Consider the following 17,641-nt stretch of genomic DNA (forward strand, 5'->3'; position numbering starts at 1 on the left):
CAATCAAAATTCTTCTCTAAATTACAGTGATATTTATGGTTGTAGTGTTTTTACCTAGATAATTCAGTATATTTCCATTGCAGATGTGGGTTTAGTTTAATCTGTACTTAAATCAAGGAGAAAAGCAACCTAGAACACTGGAGAAATTTCCTGACAGAACAATTAATCAGTGGAACAACACCTCCAGAAGTTGTAAATGCTCCAACACTGGAAGTTTTTAAGAAGAGATTGGACAACCATTTGTCTGAAATAGTATCGGGTCTCCTTCCTAAGCAAGTGGTTAGACTAGAAGACCTCCAAGGTCCCTTCCAACTCTGTTATTCTATTCTATTCTATTCTATTCTATTCTATTCTATTCTATTCTATTCTATTCTATTCTATTCTACATACTGGGGATAGAAAGTGTGAAAGACAACATGATTATATGGTTCTGTTCAGACAATTCCAAGTGGAGGATTTGTTTTCCGTGTTTTATCTGTTTCACATCCTGCTGCCCTGAGTCATGCAGTGCTTTCGATACTTTTACTTTTGAACTCACTTTTAGCTTAGGGAGGCTCTTTCCTGAGCTTCTTGGATTGCAACACCCTTGTCAAACTATCATCCTCGACATCCGATTTGTCCCCCAAAAGCTGCTGTCCTTTCCACCAGCCAGTCTGCTCAGCAGTTCTCCCCCTTGGGTCCTGCCTACTCCTGCTAGGCCTTCATCTGCAGATTGTTTGCCACCTGATTCTTATTTATTTATTTTTATGACATTTATAGACTCTCCTAATCTTTTGTGACAGTTGGCAGTTTTCAAAATAGACAGTAAAACTACATTTCGGAAGCAGTAGAACTCAGCTTCTGAGATCTTCAAGTGGGCATCGCACACTGCCCAGAGGCTACCATACAAGGACAAATTATGCATTGTAAAGATTGGGAGATACTTCCAATCTAATCTACTGAATTCCCTGCATGGATTGCCCTTGTGACTATGTAGGACAAATGGGGAAGATGCTAACCACCAGATTGCAAGAACATGAGTGAGTGGTCAGACAAGGAGACTCAAGCTCATTGGTAGCCTCACATTGCAAAGAACAAGGACACTTATTTAATTTCTCAGCTACTAAGATCATTGGCTGGTAAAAAGATAGCTAGGGAAATGATTGAAGCCTGAGAAATGGGCCCCTGGTCAGTTAGCAGGAGTTCTGATTTACCACCAACTTATCGAGTACTTAGGAACCGAGGGTTTGGCAGCACAAGGGAACAACAGCCAATTACCAGCCATCAACACACCAATCAGCCAATAGGAAGGCACCATATAAATATGACAATATAAAGCACATATTACAATAGAGAAAAGTCCTCTGAAGATGGGCTCCAGCATCAGTCCGAAAGCTCAGAAGAATAAATCTCTAGTCCAGATTTGTTCTTGCAGTAAAAATACAATATCCACCCTCAAGAAATTAATAAAAATCTCAGAAGGCAAAACTATAATCCTTTAGAAAACCAGAACATCATACAATGCATGCATCAGCCATTCTGCCTGGGACTCAGCCAGGTTTTAAGGATTTGTTTAAATAGGACCAGGGTGTAGGCCAGGGGTGTCCAAAGTTTTTTGAGTGAGGGCCAAATACAGAAAAATAAGCAAAGGCCCGGGCCACGGGGGGGGGGGGGGGGGGGTAAAATTTTTTGTACCAGTTCTGTGGGCGTGGCTTATTTTGGGGTGTGGCTTGGTGGTCATGTGACTGGTGGGCGTGGCTAACTCCTCATGTGACTGAGTGGATGTGGCTATGGGCATAGAAACCTAAATACATAGAGACCTAAATACTGACAGCGGCTACCAGTAATCCTCGGCTTGCAACCACTCATTTAGCGACCAATACAACAGCACTGAAAAAAGTGACTTACCACCAGTCTTTGCATTTATGACCTTCAGCATCCCCAGTTACATCAAAAGTCAAGCTTTTGGCAACCAGCATGTATTTACTGGGATTTTCCGCCGTCCGTCGCGAACTCTCTTCCCACTGAGGGAGACACAGCAGCCAATGGAGGGACTCCGGGAGGCCCAGGCGAGGCCCGCACCGCCTCGCAGCCACTCAGGTGTGCCATGCGGCTCCCACCCAGGCCAGAAAGGGACGGGCTAACTAGGGGCGAACCACCTTGTCAAACTATCATCCTCGACATCCGATTTGTCCCCCAAAAGCTGCTGTCCTTTCCACCAGCCAGTCTGCTCAGCAGTTCTCCCCCTTGGGTCCTGCCTACTCCTGCTAGGCCTTCATCTGCAGATTGTTTGCCACCTGATTCTTATTTATTTATTTTTATGACATTTATAGACTCTCCTAATCTTTTGTGACAGTTGGCAGTTTTCAAAATAGACAGTAAAACTACATTTCGGAAGCAGTAGAACTCAGCTTCTGAGATCTTCAAGTGGGCATCGCATACTGCCCAGAGGCTACCATACAAGGACAAATTATGCATTGTAAAGATTGGGAGATACTTCCAATCTAATCTACTGAATTCTGCGGGTGACGGGGCGCCGAGAGGCCACGGCCACGCCGGGCGACAGCGACGCATCACGACTGGCGGGATCGGCGGCGGCCCAGCTCAAACTCCTGCCCATGAACGACCAGATCCGGGAGCTGCAGACCATCATCCGCGACAAGTAAGCGCCCCCTGAGCGCGTGCAGAGCGCCGCGCCTGAGAGGATCCGCGGGGCTGGGAAGCAGAGCGCCGCCCGCCTGGCTTCCGGGCTGCAGCCCGCGTGGGGACGATGGCCGCCCGCCCGCCTCTTCCTCTGTCTGGTGGGCCGGGCTGGAGCCATGAGCGTCCTGGGCGCCCCCTACAGCCCAGTGGCAGAATGGCCGGCCCGCAGCCCCGGGTGGGCGGGGATCGCCTCAGCGGAGCCACTCCGCATCTGCAACCGGGCGAGCGGCGGCTTCCTTGGGGGCCAGGACGGGGGCCGCACCCCACTGTCCACCGAGAATTTGCTGCGGGCCAATAAAAACTGACCCGCGGGCCGCAGTTGGCCCGCGGGCCGTAGTTTGGACACCCCTGGTGTAGGCCATAAAAATCTCATGGGGAATTATATTCCATGATGCAGACATCATGATGGAGGAGACCACAAGGTATTTACTCTCCTTGCTGTACAATGAACACTCCAGTGATGTCTAATGTTTTCCTTGTCATTGCTTAACACCTCTACCCTTTAATATGTTTCTACTTACAAGACAGACGTGCCTGCACCTAGCCAGGCATGAAGCTTTTCAACATCTATGTAAGATTTATCTGAAATAAAAACATGAACTCTGAGGACATTACATGTCTGTTAAGACAACTCAACTCACCTTCCCACAGATTATCTTCTCCAGGTGCAATTTTCCATGTTTTACATGATCTGGCCAGGAGAGTTGCCGCTAACTTCCTTTAGAGAAATCAGATTTTATTTTATTTATTTATTTATTTTGTCACAACAATATATATAAGTATCATACAAAAAGATTATATAGTATATAAACATATATATGAGTAAATATTAGGAGGTATAAGCATATATATATATATAAGAAGAAGAAAAAGAAAAACAATAGGGCAGGAACGGTAGGCACGTTTGTGCTCTTATGCACGCCCCTTATGGTCCTCTTAGGAATGGGGTGAGGTCAATATTAGAAAGTTTTTGGTTAAAGCTTTTGGGATTATGGGAAGAGACCACAGAGTCAGGTAAAGTCACTAAAGAAGACTCAGAAAATGACAATGTCATAGTTAGTCCCTTCATTTTAGAGTGGCTTACTTTCAGAGGTCATATAGCCAGAGGTGGTATTCAGCAGGTTCTGACCAGTTCTAGAGAACTGGTAGCAGAAATTTTGAGTAGTGTGGAGAACTGGTAAATACCACCTCTGACTGGCCCTGCTCCCATCTATTCTCTGCCTCCTCAGTCCCAGCTGATCAGGAGGAAATGGGGATTTTGCAGTAACCTTCCGCTGGAGTGGGGAGGGAATGGAGATTTTGCAGTATCCTTCCCCTGCCACGCCCACCAAGCCACGCCAGACCCACTAAGCCATGCTACACCAGTAGTAAAAACCAGTAGTAAAAAAATTTGAATCCCACCACTGCACATAGCCCTGATCTTTTTATCAGTTAAGCAACAGATGGAAAACATCATTTAAGCAACAGATGGAAATGAATGGATTTGAACAGAAGACATGATTGAATGATTTTAACAAGCATGGATTTCACATTTTTTAATAGGGAAGTTGCACATCACCTCAAATTGTGCAAGTGGTCAATATACAAATAATCATTAGAAACAGATAGTAAATGCAAAAAACAAAACTGAAATTTCAAATTTCTTCAACTCTTAAAAGATCTCATTAAACCCAATAAATTGGCACATTAATTTGCCAGTGTAGTGCCATTATTGTTCCAAATATGTGTGAAAGAAATTATGATCATCACTCAAGTCTTTTCTGGGTGCACCTGTTTAAAAGATATGAGCAAGTTATTAGATTACTTAAAGAACAAAGTGTAGGGAGGTTTTCTTCTTCTTCTTAATTAAGCTGATGCACAGCCTATCATGAAAATTAAATCAGGCTTTGAAAAATGAAAGAAGCATTTGTATTGCTATGAAATGGATTCTTGTAGGTAAACAAAACAAGTAATTTTCGGTATCAGGTTGTATTAGTGATAGAAGACAGTTCTAATGATATACAATACAGTCTTTTGATTTTATATGTAAATGACATTTTCTCAGTTTCTCGGGAATGAGCTTTTTCTCTTTCATGGATATTAGGAACTTTTTATGAGTTATATTATATAAAAATAAGTCAAATTGAAATAACTTTTGGGTAATTGTGGAAATTTGTAAGAAGAGAAAGGATGTCGTGACTAAAATCTATCTAATTATTAGCCTTCTTATCTGCAATATTTCCGTTGCTCACAGGTTAGGAATAGTCTTATATTTTAGGATTTATTCATGTATGCCTTTGTCTTTGGGTGTTGAATTAAACAGAATAAGAGAGACTGTGCAAATAAAATAATACCTTACTGTTATCATTGCAATGTCTTATATTCCAAAAGTAACAATATGGGATTTTTAACTTAATAAAAGAAGTTAGGTTTTCCATTTAGTGCATTACAACTTTGATTATTATTACTGTAGTTGTTCATCACGGATTCACCATGAAATAGAGCAAAGAACAAACCAGAAAAAATATCCTTGATTGGTATTCCTTAGAAACTCATTTTTTTTGTTGTTATTGTATTTGAAAAACTTTCCAGAAATTGCTCACAAACATTTAGCTCTGATTCAGTAGAAAGAATGAAGATGGTAGTCAATGCTTTAAAGTGATAAAATATTAATTTCAAATATTAATTTATCACAGTAAAAGAAAGGATGCCAATACCATGCTAAATGAACCAGATAGAGACTGTTGCTTTCTGCAAGATTGATTGGTCCCCTTAAAAGCAATCTGTTAAATCTGGGTAAAGAAATTGTATGCATGCTCCAGATTCATAACTCTAAACGCCAAGATGAATCAAAAGTATAATAAACTACGAGCGTCTGATATTTGTAAGGATCACGATGAGTCATTGGGAAGGTTTAGCAACAAATCTATTAAGTCAAAATGTGAATTTTGCTACTTTTTAGTAAAACAAACTGGAGGCATTTATTTTTTATTTTATTTTATTTTATTTTTGGTGGTGGACGCTTCACCGTAACAGCTTGTGTGCTCAGAACCACAGTGCACCAATGTTGGATTCTTGTGTTATATTAGTTATAGTGTGCATTTCAGGTAGCCCAAATTTTCTGTACATACTTAGTAGTTGGGCTTCCTGGACTTTGCAAGATATTTTTTTTTTGAAAATGTTTTTCATTTTTTCCCCCTTATAAACATATTTTACATGTACAGTTTCTTATCTAACATGTATATTTTCTTTTAACTTTCATACTAATACAATCTTCATCCTAAACAATTTAAGTATATTTGGGGTTGCTCTTCTACCATTTCATCTCCCTTGTTTTACAACAATCCTTCTCCCTCTCCTCTCTTTACTTTCCCTCCCTTCTTCCATCTACTCTTCTACTTTCTTCTTTCCTCCTCTCCTTCTCCTTCTCTACTTCCCCTTCCTTTCCCCACATCTCCCTTCTTCCTCCCTTCTAAGCTTCTCTCCTATTCTTGTTTCCCCTCTCTTTCTTCCTCTCCTTTCCCCTTTCTTCTTTCCCTCTCTCTCCTTCCTCTTTTCTCTCCTCTATCCCTCTCCATTCTCTCTCTATTGTTGTATTCATTTTCAATTTAGTATTTTCCAAAGTGGTATTCGAGCAATCCTGATTTTTACTTTCTTTTCAATTACTTTTTCATTTTACTAAATTCACACATATCATCATAAATGTACATTTATATAATAACATTTTCTCTCCCCCACTCCCCCTTTTCCATTTACGCAGCTGTCTTCTGGGTTTCTATTTCTTTTTTGTCTTCTCTCTTATTTACTTATACCTTATCTAATTTATTTCTCTATAATTTTTATTCATATTTCTTTTCTAACCATACATAAAATCATCCCCATGTCTTGAAATATATCAATTCCTCTTTATCTTTTATTCTCAGTGTTAACCTATTCATTTCTGCACATTTTAAAATCTCCTTTATTACCTCTCCTTCTGATGGGATTTTTTCTATCTTCTACTTTTGTGAAAATACAATTCTCGCCGCTGTTATTATATGAATAATCAAATATGTATCTTCTTTGCTATATTTCTCCAGTAATATACCCAATAAAAATGCCTCTGGTTTTAACTCTATACATTGGTGAAACATTTCCTCTAACCATGCCTGTGTTGTAACTCAATAATTTTTTGCTTCCGTACATGTCCACCACATATGATAATATGATCCCGGCAATTGAAAACATTTCCAACATTTAGCTGATTTACCCTTAAACATTTTTGTTAATCTTTTTGGTGCCATATGCCATCTATAAAATATGTTATATAAATTTTCTTTATATGCAGTTGTCATTGTTAATTTATAATTCATTTCCCATTGTTGTTGCCATCTCTGTAGTTCTATTGTATAACCAAACTTTTTTGCCCATGCTATCATTGTCTCTTTTACTTCTTCCTCTTCTAATCTGATTTGCAGTAAGTAATTATACAATTTCTTAATCATTTTTTCATCTGTCCCAGTCAATATCTCATCCAATTCTGATTTTTCCAAATTAAAACCATACTGTTTCAAATCTTTATCATATCTTTGCATTAGATTATTTATCTAATTAAAAACTAAAATAAATATAAAATTAATGCCCAAGATGTTACAGAGCAATCAAAATTTGATGATAAATTAGAATAAATAAATATTTTTAAAATGTACACTTGAATATATATACAGGAATCATAATAATTTAACAAAGACAAAAAATAGAGGACATGAGTATCTGGAGACAGTATTTTCTGTTGAAAATAAAGGATTAGAGAAAAATCACAAAATATAAATATCTGTAAAATAGAAGTAGAACAACTATGGCGTAATAAAGATAATACTAATAAGCACCACTTGAATAGTATCAGCATTGACAAAACTCACCATCAATCAATGCAAAAGGCAGCTTAACCTGGAAGAGCTTACATACTGCAAGGATATCTTTAACTACATCAAACAACAAAAACTGCCTATCACAGGTGTTTGGGAAGGACCCAATACAAATCCTAATCCAATCTAAATATCTGGCTGACAATGCAACCAATCATAATAATAAACATTTCTATGACTGATATTTCATTTGCTGTCCTATCACTTCAGGGACACCCTATGAAAAAACCAAAAATATTAATGGGTCAATGACAGGTTAGAATAAATTGAATTATATAATGGTAGGAACCTAAGATTTCAACAAGCAATTTTCTCAGTTCAGTAGCGCCGATGGAAAGAAATTTTATGACTCTCCTAAAGATGTTAGAGTTCTGGTTTGTCAGTAGGAAGCAAATGAAATTATCCTCAGCATAAGTGGAACTTCTATTAGTGAGCAAAATTATGGACATGAGTTGCCATAAAAAAGAGACTGAAGGAATATGTGGGCTAGATTTTTCAGTTTTCTCCTAGTTGTAGGGGCAGTTTTGGGTTAGGATAAAAGAGGTATTATTATACGTTCTCTCCAGTATGTTTGGCAGGTAATACTGAATAGGGAGTTTGCTGGTGTAAAAGTTTTCCTATTTAGGTAGTGCCAATATTGGTGACTTTGTCTGCCCTGCTCTACCTAAACAGCTATGCCAAACACCTGCTGCTAGGTTATGGCTTTACCTCCAAGTAAGCCCATGGCCAGGAGAGTGTTATTTGAGCAGTTAGGCTGTTATAAATATGTTTTGAATTCTCATTTTCCAGGAAGAGGGGGAAAAAAAGAATCTTGGTAGCTAGGGAATTGTGAGAGAAGTGAAGCATGAACCAGAAATAAATTTGTGAACCTGGGTATCCAAGGGGATTGTTCTAAGGTTCTAAATGAAGTGTTGTTTTCAAAATGTAGCAAGGTATTCAGAATAACATCCTTAGGAATCTGGACAGGAAATATCTAAGGGATTTAAGTTATGTATGGACATATCAAAGAATATCTGGGAAAAAAAATTAGCATTAAGAGTGTTACAATTTGGTAGCAGATGTCTCTTTTGAGGTAAATGAAGCCCAATAGGGCTTCCGCATAGTTACTTGCCTTATAAGAAACAGCTTTGATTTGCTAATACCAGATTCCTGACAGTTGGAATAAAGCAGAAGGAAGTTGGACTAGCAATACCCAGAGACCACAATTTGGACAAAAATAACTGATGGAAAGATGATTAAATGTGGCCAATAAATATAAGTGCATAAACACTGGTGACGGATGGTATGCTGGAGTTACTTCAAGATGATTCAATATCTGAGGCAATGCCATGCTGGTGGAATGAATAGATTGAAATCCAATTGATGGAATCATAAAGATCATAGCAAGCAAATTAAGTTTCTTGTTGAGAGACAACCTCTCTCTAGGAAATTTGTTTGAAATAAAAGAAAGGAGGGATACAGGGGGATAGCTAGAGCTAGTATAGGGATAGGGTTTGTTGGTTTCTTGGATTTGAACAGATGATGTTTAAAGCAGAGATCCCCAACCTGTGGGTCATGACCCACTAGTGGGCTGCAAGGGGTTGGCAACCGGGCCCTGGAAATGGCCAGTGAGAGCACACATGCATCCCCATTTGCGCTAGCAGGAGGTGAGCGCATGCACTGCTCCATTTAAGTGAACAGCAAGTGTGCGCACATGATGCTCATGCAAATGGAGTTATGTTCATGCACTTGCTGGCTGCTCACATAGAACCATCCCCTCCCCACCTCCAGCCAGTCCGCAAAGTTGAAAACGTTGGGGAACTCTGGTTTAAAGGACTCAGGAAAACTATGGGTGGATAACAAACAGTTCATGAGATTGGGCAAATACAGAGGATCGAGAGAAGAAAAAGGGAATATGGGATGGAAGATAGAAATCTAAGTAGGGTACGGTGAAATTTAATCTTTCCTCAGGAGCAACTGAAGCAAAATAAACTCAATGGCGCTAACTAAAAATCTAGGCATCCGCTGAGGGAAGGAGGAACAATCTGAGGGAAAAATATGTGAGACAGTCTGAATCTTACCTGAAAATAAATTATTTAAACCCTTTGCAAATGGAGCCTCATTAGAGGAGGTGGTTTATTCATTCACTGGTGCCAGCAGTATTCAAAACTCCTGAAAATCTGGTGGGGTGCTTGTGACAGTGCCAGAATTATGGAATGATACAAAATCTGTATAACTACATCCAGCACAGTAAAATAAGAAGCCAAAGCTGTTCTAAAACTCATCTCCATATGAGAACTCCTGGGAGTGCTGCCAACACCTCTTCAGACACTGAAACAGCAAGCATCGTGAACAAAAAGAGGCAGTAAGTGACAAACTAGTTGGGCCTGATCAAATAGTACAGGTTTTTAATCATGCCAATGTATCCAAAGCACATCTTGAGGCCTCCATATACAGTTCAACAAGATCACTGGCAGACATCTGGAGATGTGCTGAGAAAAGCTCCACCAGAAAGCAAAACATAGTTTCAAACAGATCTGCAGTGTCTCTAGATTGAGTAAAGAGATACAACGAAACCAAAGGAGGACCAAGTACCATTGAACAGTACACAGAATAATGATCAGAGATATCAGTCTTAGATACAAAATGAAATATTGAACCTAAACCTCTTGATAATACCGTGTCAGATGTTCCTCCTTTGCGGTAAGTACGCAGGACGGAGAGAACTGTCCAACTGTGAAGCTAAAAGATTAACCAAGTGTTGTGAAAAAGCAGAAGTGCCAGAATGACTATTAGAATCACCAGCTGGTAGCAGAGGACAACATAGGGCATCTAAAATATTGAGCCAGGCTGGAATTTCATCAAGGAATCTGAGTGTGGGAAATTGAATTTATCATGATATAGAGAAAAATACAGGAATAATGATCTGAATCCCGGGAAGATTTAAATCCACAATCCACTTTCATTGTCAAAATCTGTCAACCAATTGTAATAGATACTGCTCTTGAATTGTAATCATCATTTAATCCTCATCTTATATAAACTTGGTAGAGGGGAATCTTCAGACTAGTTGTGCCTACCTGATGGATTGAATAGCTAGTTTTAACCAGAGAAACGCCATTTTGTTAAAATCCCCAGTTTGTTCATCCGTATTCTTATCTGTTTTGCATACAGGTAGTCCTCAACTTATGACCACAATTCAGCCCAAAATTTCAGATGCTAAGTGAGACTGTTGTTAAGTGAATTTTGCCCCACTTTATGACCTTTCTTGCTACAGTTGTTAAGTGAATCCAGCTTCCCCATTGACTTTGCTTGTCAGAAGGTTACAAAAGGTGATCGCATGACTCTGGGACACTGCAACCATCATAAATATGAGTCAGTTGCCAAGCATCTGAATTTTGATCACGTGACCATGGGGATGCTTCAGCAGGCGTAAGTGTGAAAAAGGTCTTTAAGTCACATTTTTCAGTGCTGTTGTAACTTTGAACGGTCACTAAATGAACGGTTGTAACTTGAAGACTACCTGTACTGAGTTGCCAGCCTTATCAGTCAGACATGGATGGACAATGGATACAATATTTTAGTAATGGAGCCACCTTCTGGGAGAGCCATCCTCTAGGAGGGATGTGAATAATTTACTGCTTGTTGCCTATGGCTTCTTAAGGATCATGTGCTTCCTTTAAGTGTATAAAATTATGCCAAATTGTATATTAAGAGCTTTCGATTTGTGACCTGGGTTTTGAGAACATTCTGTGATCAGCACAGAATAAACAAGTTGCAATTTTCTGCCTCAAGGCACCAGGTAACAATCCCAGCATTTGACTGAGCCAATCCAGAATTTAGCCAACATACCGAAGCAAAGCCTCACACGGACGTTAGGCAGAGAGGCTTTCATTTGAATTCCTCCATTAAAAGGAGGCTAGAGTTCATTAAATAAATAGTCTCTTCCAGTTCTATTATTCTTTTTCAGTTCATCCATGACAGTGTCAGTTCATGCAAAGACATCTGTCCTAATACAATCTTGACAGTAGTAATAGATAAAAATAATTCTCTCCAGTCATTTTTTAATACTTCTGTAACTCCCATGTCACCAAATGGAATAACAGTCTCCCTAGCCTTCCTGCTTCTATTTATTTAATAGTATTTTATAATTTATTGATTGATGGTTCTAATGTATTTGATATGTCCTTTAAATTCCCATATTCACAATTACTACTGAATTTTTTTTTACATATATTTTTTTCTTTTCTCTTTACTTCCATTTTCTGAAGGAAACTTTCCCTGATGCTCTTTGTTAATCATGTTATTTTGGTCATATTTAATGTATGTATTCATTTACTCGATTTGCTCACAACTTGACCCTTCTCACAATCTGCAGCTCTGGTTAGCTAACATACGACAGGCTGTTTCACACACCTCTTGCTCGATATATTCATATTCTCTCCCTCTCTCTCATCTTATGGTATTAATGTATTGTATGATCAGAATTCAGACTGCAGAGGGAAAGAACAGTGCAATGAAATCTAAATAGGCATGTAAATAGCATTAAAATTGCAGTGCAGAACATTCATGTAGCGGCACAGAGGAAAAAAAATATCTGAAATAATAACCCAGTGTGGGTCCAAAAAATCAATACGATGGGTACAGTTGCATGATCAGAGTCGTACCCCTTGGTACCTGCATGATACATCAACATATGTTGACCCTGCTACAATCACAATCTTGATTTTTTTTGTTTGTTTTTGACCCCTTCAGAAGATGCCACTGTGATAAACCACATTCACAAAGTTGCAGCCCTTAAGTCAATTTCTGTATTTGCAATTGGTGTTTGGATAAAAGAAACCATTTGCAAAAATTCTGGAATAAAATACACAAGTGTACGCTCCTATTGATTCAGGAACTGGCTAGGGGAACACATATATTTCCAAGTATGCCATTCATTTCAGATTTGGACCCAAGATTTTACATTCAGACAATCTGTAGAGAAACATGACTTGAAACATGTTTTTTTTTAAACTTAATATAGCCAATGTTGCCTAATACATAACGCTGACAAATTATTTGCCCATTTGAGAACAGTGAAAGGAAAGTGTAAGCCTCTAGATAGACATGAATCAAAATAATAATTATTATGGATTTCAGCTAACTTCACAGGACCGGTATATCTCTTGAGGCTTAATTAATTTAGAATAACTATATGTTTAATAGTCTTCATCATTAGCATAAATTGGAATTATGCTCTGAAAGGAAAGAAAAATCCACTCTTTTAGTCCTATTAATAAACATCATTCAATTATATTGAATAGAAAGTCAATCATATTAGCAGGTTTTAGCAATAATTGCCCCATGACATATAGCATTTCTTGAGCCCAGGGCAAAGAAAAAATTCAAATAGAATTGAGGATTACAAGCTTCAGAGTCTCATTTGAGTGATATAATGAGATGTATTGGATAACATAAGTGGAATAAATTATAATACTTCAAGACAAATGGAGGGACTAGCCTCAAAAAATGAAATACAATCTTTCCAGTAGCTCAGAAGTACAACTCTGATAATTTTCAGACAACATGGAATGTTTTATGAGAAGTCAACATTGAACTATTGAAGGGATTTTTTAGACTTAAATTTCAACATAATTTTTTAAAAAAATAATTTTGAAGTTCCTTGACTTCTCTCTGTATTATCCTCTGAGTCTCCTGAATTATTAAGCATAAATATTAGTGTGGATCAGCGATAAGGAATTTCAGAACCTGAATTAGAATTCTCAGCATTCATTCGAGGTGGCTGTGCTGCTGGAAGGTCTAGTTCAACACATTTTTGAAATGGGTTTTAATCTACATGTATGTACGGGTAGTCCTTGATTTATGGGCTCCACAACTAAGCCCAAAATTTCTGTTGCTAAGTGAGACATTTGTTAAGTGAGTTTTGCCCCGTTTATGACCCCTCTTGCCCGAGTTGTGGCCCTCCCAACTGTGGAGATGGTTAGCAGTATTATGTTTCTGGGAGTGAAGCTAATGAATAGATTAGCTTGGTCGCTCAACAGTGAAATACTGGTGAAGCAGACAAAACAGCAACTGTTGTGCACATCTTCCTTCCATTGTCCTTACCACTTTTTATATAAGAACAATTGAAAGCATCCTATCATATTACTGTTTGATTCAGAAGAATTACCCCAGCCTAGTTGAAAATTACAGACCAATCTCTTTATCCTGCGTCACCTGCAAAGTAATGGAATCTATCATCAACCAATCCATTACCCTCCACCTAGAAGCAAACAACCTACTCTCTAATAAACAATTTGGTTTCAGAAAAAAGTTATCATGTAGCTTACAACTTCTTCACTGCAAAAACATATGGACTACAAATCTTGATCAAGGCAAAGCAATAGATGCAATCTACATAGACTTCTGTAAGGCTTTAGACTCAGTAGTACATGATAAACTTCTCCTAAAACTAAAATCCTATGGCATTTCAGGACCCCTTCACAATTGGATATCTGCTTTTCTGTCTAACAGACAACAAGTGGTTAAAATTGGCGATGCTCTATCAAAAAAAGAAGCATAGCTTCTTTTCCAAAAACTCTACACTACTAATCAGAGCATACAAAACATTTGCTAGACCTATTCTTGAATACAGCTCACCTGTCTGGAACCCATACCGCATCTCTGACATTAATACAATTGAATGAGTCCAGAAATATTTTACAAAAAGAGTTCTCCACTCCTCCGTAAACAACAAAATATCTTATACCACCAGACTTGAAATCCTGGGATTAGAAAACTTAGAACTCCGCCAACTCCGACAAGACCTGTGTTTAACACAGAGAATCATCTATTGCAATGTTCTTCCTGTTAAAGACTACTTCAGCTTCAATCTCAATAATACAAGAGCAAACAATAGATGCAAACTTAATGTCAACCGCTTCAATCTTGATTGCAGAAAATATAACTTTTGTAACAGAGTTGTTAATGCTTGGAACACACTACTTGACTCTGTGGTCTCTTCTCAAACTCCCAAAAGCTTTAACCAAAAACTGTCTACCATTGACCTCACCCCATTCCTAAGAGGACTATAAGGGGCGTGCATAAGTGCACAAAAGTACCTACTGTTCCTGTCCTATTGTTTCCTTTCATTATATATACGCTTATATGTTGTATAGTTGTTTCATGCTTATGCTTATATATACTGTTGTGACAAAATAAAATTAAAAAAAATCCTGTTCCTGTCAAGAGTGGCGTTCCTCAAGGCAGCGTTCTTGGACCAACACTCTTGGACATTAATTATACATTAATGATCTCTGTGACCATATCACAAGTAATTGTGTTCTCTTTGCTGACAATGTCAAACTATTTAACACCACCAACAATACAACAACCCTTCAAAAAGACCTTGACTTTGTATCTGAATGGTCTAAAACTTGGCAACTCCAAATCTCAACCAGCAAATGCTCAGTCTTACATATTGGAAAAAAGAACCTAAACACTAAGTACATACTTGATGGACATTACCTTACAGATGATCCTCACCCTGTAAAGACCTTGGAGTTTTCATGTCAAATGATCTAAGTGCCAAAGCCCACTGCAACTACATCGCAAAAAAGGCTCTAAGAGTTGTAAACCTAATCTTGCGTAGCTTCTTTTCCAAAAACACTACACTACTAACCAGAGCATATAAAACATTTGCTAGACCAATTCTTGAATACAGCTCGCCTGTCTGGAACCCATGCCACATTTCTGACATCAACACAATTGAACATGTCCAGAAATATTTTACAAGAAGAGTTCTCCACTCCTCTGAAAACAACAAAATACCTTATGCCACCAGACTTGAAATCCTAGGTTTAGAAAACTTAGAACTCGGCCGCCTCCGACAGGACCTGTGCTTAACTCATAGAATCATCTATTGCAATGTCCTTCCTGTTGAAAACTACTTCAGCTTCAATTGCAACAATACAAAAGCAAACAATAGATTTAAACTTAATGCTAACCGCTTAAAGCTTGATTGCAGAAAATATGATTTCTGTAACAGAGTCATTAACACTGTTCTGTCCCCCCAACCACAATCAATTAGAAACGCAAACTGACTAGATGTGCCAGTAATTTATTCTTGCCAAGTCCTCTTATCTATCAGAGCGACTGCAGTCCGAGCTGGAACAATCCCAAAGTTCAGAAGGAAACGAAACAGAATCCAGGAGCCAAAGTACAGCCAATGTTTTCAACAGTCAATTGTTTGTTCATCACAAGAACTATAGGGCAGCCCCTCCTGCTTTTATATCCTGTGGGGTGTGGCTCCATGACTCTGCACTCTCTAGGCCTGCCCCACCCTTTCTTTTGATGTTGTCGTCTCTCCTGTCTGTGATACCGGGGGTCCAGCCACGACTGATTGTCAGCAGCTGGGTCTTGAGGCGTGGCCTGAGAGGGAGGAGATGCAGGAGACAGAGGCCTCATCATCTCCTCCATTTGGCCTGTCTCTGGGACTTGGAGCGGAGCCAGAGAAGGAGGCTCCGCAGAGGGAAGCCCTGTCGGCTCTTCCCCCTCGCTCTCTGAGTCACTTTCTGCCAGGAGGACAGGTTTGGGGGGTGCAGGTTCAGGGGGGGCGAAGACACAACACTACCTGACTCTGTGGTCTCTTCTCAAAATCCCCAAATCTTTAACCAAAAATTATCTACTATTGACCTTACCCCATTCCTAAGAGGACTGTAAGGGGCATTCAAAAGAGCACAAAAGTGCCTACTGTTCCTGTCCTATTGTTTCTTTTCATTATATCCAATTAATTTAGTTATTACAAACTTATACTCATATATGTGCTTATATATTATATAGCTATTTCATTTCATGTTAATGACTATATATACTGATATGACAAAATAAAATAAATAAAAATAAAAATAAATACTTCAGACAGGAAGCCTGTGCAGAGAGTGGTGAGGATGGTAGAAAAGATTATTGTAAGTTCACTTCTTTATCTCCACAGCATGGCATATAAATGCTGCTTGACCAGGATCTATAGTATTGTGAGGGACTTTATACATCCTCTCCCTGACTGGTTTTCATTGTTGCCTCCTGGGAGGAGGCTTCATGGTATCTGAAGCAGCACAACCAGCTTTGCTCCATATAGTATCAATCTTGTTAACTCTTAAGAGCCTTTTTTCCATTATATGCTCAAAATGGACTGTGATATGTTTTGTTGTTGTTTTTGTATAATTTGGCATTTTTGGTCCTGCTGCTATGATTACATTGTTATTGTTATCCTTGGGATGGTGACATTGTTCGGTGGGTGGCATTCCTTCTTTTGAGAGTGGGGCATCAGAATTTATTTTAATGTGTGCCATTGTATATACAGGTAAATGACAATAAAGATTATCTTGTCTTGTCTCATCTTGTCTCATCTCACCACCTCACCTCAACTCACCTTACCTCAACTCACCTTGCCTTACCTCAACTCACTTCACCTCACCTTACCTCACCTCACCTCACCTTACTTTAAGCATCTCCTAAGGATGGTCCAACAATCTGTTTGTAAAAATTGGAGCTGTTTGTAAAGATTGGAGACAGAAACTAAGTTTGGGCTTCCTTGTTTTCAGAAGCATCTTTTGAAGATTCAGCCTATAGAATTGATCAAGTCTATCTGGCACACTTATGTTTACTCCACTTGCAAGCATGTGATTAGAATGATCAATAATATTTATTGTGCTGTAATTATCCTATGGTAAATGTTTTGATATGATGATTTTAAATTTGTTATAGCAGTTCAATCCTAATGGACTTTCTTGGGGATAATTGCTAAGAATCCTTGTAGCTCTCTCTGTCATTAAATGCCTTCATTAGTTCTGGTGATAATTCTATCTCACTTTATAGAGCCACAGAAATCAGTCTAAAAGGGCCCAGTTTCAACCAATACTGATGTCAGATTAATTAGAAATTAATTAATTAATCAGAGTAATTAATTAATTAATTAGAGCACTGAACACCAGAACAACTAGACACAAGAACAGTTTTTCCCGAATGCCATCACTCTGCTAAACAAATAATTCCCTCAATACTGTCAAACTATTTACTAAATCTGCATGACTATTAATCCTGTTATCGTTTCC

The sequence above is a fragment of the Ahaetulla prasina genome, chromosome 1, assembly GCF_028640845.1.
Source record: "Ahaetulla prasina isolate Xishuangbanna chromosome 1, ASM2864084v1, whole genome shotgun sequence".
In the NCBI taxonomy this organism is placed as follows: domain Eukaryota; kingdom Metazoa; phylum Chordata; class Lepidosauria; order Squamata; family Colubridae; genus Ahaetulla; species Ahaetulla prasina.